Below are 3,294 nucleotides of genomic sequence, written 5' to 3'. Positions count from 1 at the left end.
TCACCTGTGTTTGAGACCAGTCGGAAAACATAGTGAGATCCACCCCCCGCCCAATCTCTAAAAAAAAATAGAAAATTAGCTGGGCATGGGGGTGTGTACCTGCAATCTCAGCTACTCAAGGGGCTGAGGAAGGAGGGTTGCTTGAGCCCAGGAGTTTGAGACTCCTGTGAGTTATAATCATGCCACTGCACTCCAGCCTGGGTGACAGAGAGAGACCCCTTCTCTAAAAATAAATACATAAGTAGTTTTGGTTTGGGGAGATAGGCTTGGGACCAATAAGAGCATCCTTCTAATTGGAAAATGTCAGTAGGTGTTTAATAAGCAAGGTCTTGCATTCCCTCTCTTACAATAAAGGAAAACAGCCAACAGAGAGAAATGAACTAAATTGTTACTGAAAACCTGATATGAAGAAGAGCCGTTGTCCAGAGCATGCGATGTGTATGAAGGGCAGGGTTTTTATACAGAACGTGCAATTACAAAGAACAGAAAGATCTGGCAGAGTGCTTACATCAACACCCTTGCATTAAGAATGGCAATAAAACAGATGAGAGTACAGAGAACTCTCTGAGTTATTAGTAACATAAACTGTAAACGTAAACAGCCAGGAGAATGTCATAAACCAGAAGCAAACCTCAGAGATGAGTTTTCATTACACTCCCTCTCTGGGCCTTTCTAAACTGGAGGGAGACAACAAGGCCTTGACTTAGTGGGGCTGATCTGGGGAGATGGGATCTGAGCTACGGTTATGGGTCCTGTGTTTTGAGAAAAGCAGCTTGAGAAATGATGAGGGTGGTGACATGGACAGTTGTGGGGATGGAGAGAGCAAAGGTGATGGTGTTTGGACTCCTGCCCTTCTTGAAATTTATTACACCAGCAGACAATTCTCCTTTCTCCACCTAAGTATCTTCTAACTGGGCATCTGTCCCTTGAGGCTGAAAAATCCTGATTAGTAACTTGTCCACGATGTGGAACACATCATGTGTTGCTGTATCATATTTGATGTAGGCTAGAGGCTTGAGGTCACCCAGGAAGACACATTTCTGTCTCAATTCAGTGTCTTTTCACCATGGCACAGCACAGTTGGTTGCTTCTAAGTAAGGAGACGTGTGCTGCTGAAATGACTTTGGAGGCACCTGCCAGGGACCCCAGAATCTGGCAGGGTCCACCTTTAGATAACCCAAGCACCAGAAGGAACAGGATGTGGAGATTTCCCTTTGTGGAGTGGAAATAGTTGCTCAAATGAAAACATGTTGGCACCATCCTCATCCTCTCCAGATGTTACCAAAACCACCCACATTTTGGACGTCATCAAGAATCCTTTGAATAATCAGCTGGATGCTCATGGCTGTGCCAGAGGAGGAGCTGGGAGTACACTTTGAGTTGCCTACCTTACAAGTGTGTCAACGTTTCAGCTACATTTTTTTTCCCTTAGAGATGGGGTCTTGCTCATTAACCCGGGCTGGAGTGCAGTGGAGAGATCATAGCTCACTGCACCTTGAACTGAGCTCAGCAATCCTCTAGCCCCTGCCTCCCGAGTAAGCTGGGGTAATAGGCACATATCAATACAACTGGCTAATTAAAAACAATTTGTTGTCGATGTTGTTGTAGAGATGGGGTCTTGCTATATTGCTTAAGTCCTTGAGCTCCGGGTCTCATGCTTGTAATCCCAGCACTTTGGAAGGCCAAGGTGGGAGCATGAGTCACTGCATCTGGCCAGAGCTAAATCTCACTGCCAGGTGATCTGGGGGAACTCCTGGACACTGGTCCCTGAGATGCTGCTGCTGCAGCCCTGAGAAGGGTCCACTCTCCCTGGAATTTGTATAAATAGAGGCTTACAGCTTCCTGCAGTGCCACAATCCAGAACCTTCTCCAGGCGGGCAGCCAGGTGGCTTTTCTTACATGAACCAGTGTTCCAGATGGGCTTGGAAGTAATTTTCCTCTTGGGCTGAGTTCCCAACTGTTTCATCTTAGGGATGAGGTGAGGGAGGTGACCCCATCATGTGGGATGAGATGGGCATCACAGGGCCTGTAGCAGACCTGCATCTGGTGCAGTTCTGAGAGTGTCAGGCAGGACATGAGCAGATCTGATTTCCAGCCTGGCTCTGGCACTAACAACCTCATCTCCATCTGGTAAATGAGATGCTTGGGCTAGATTAATGGGTTTCAAATATTTGGTTCATTAGCAATAAAAATTTTATATATAAATTTCTATACAACCCCCTGCAAGTAGATCTCCCTGGTAGCAGCTGGAGGTGCGTCCAGAGTGTCCCTCTGTCCCCACTGTCATATCACACATCACTGTCCCCACCCTCAGCTGGCTGTGCCTCTGCAGATCTCATGATGCTTTATAACATGAACTTCAACCACGGTGCCAGGTCCATAGGAGAGACTGCTCCAACCACACAGGCTACCAGGTAATTAGATAACAATGAGAAATAGAATGTCACTGTGATTTAAAACAAGAAACCCATGACTCTGGATAAGAAATGGGAGAAGGTCACAGCTGAAAGCAGGAGCTCACACTTGTGGGGAGCTAAGACAAGTGGGCATGAGAGGGGCTGGGACAGCAAAGCTGCACGGCAGGGGCTGAGCCGGCCACCCTGCACTGGTTCAGGGCCAGGACCAGCTGCCTGTTCATGGAAGGCGCTGAGAGAATGCTGCCCACACACCAGGGGGTGTAGCCAGATTCTAGGCTGCTTGCCAGGAGCTAGGCCGAGGCCACCGATGAGACAAGCACTCAGGCCTGTGCCAGGTCCTAAAACCACTCCACCCACTAGAATGTGAAGCCTAAGCTAAGCCACTACCATAAGAGCTGCTTGGGAGCTAGGCACCCTGTAAATCCTAAAAAAATAAAAAAGAAAAAAGCCTTAAAACTGCCCTGATGAGAGGTGTACCTGTGGGAAAGCCCTCTAGTGGAAACGGGGCCGTCAAACGTGAATTTCTAAACACATGATTCTAAACACATGAGAAAATCTAGCACCAAGAATGACAGATCCACAAAAATAGAGAAACTTATGCCTGAGGAAATAGACATAATAAAGCCATCTGAAAATGACAGTAAGCCTTTTAGATTTAGATAAATACATGAAGAAATAATAAAAAATTGAAATAGATAAAAATAAAAATGAAATTAAGCAAAATAATAAATTTTAAAAGTTTAAAACTCTCACATAAATAAAAGACAGCATAGTATTCATGAAATAATATGAAGTTATAGGATAAGAGCAGGCTATTTTGAAACAGAAGAGGCAGATATAGGAGAAAAAAAATATTGGTTAGAAATCTGGGGTATGG

This window comes from Callithrix jacchus, chromosome 5 (genome assembly GCF_049354715.1).
Source record: "Callithrix jacchus isolate 240 chromosome 5, calJac240_pri, whole genome shotgun sequence".
Lineage (NCBI taxonomy): Eukaryota > Metazoa > Chordata > Mammalia > Primates > Cebidae > Callithrix > Callithrix jacchus.
This window is presented reverse-complemented; position numbering follows the sequence as displayed.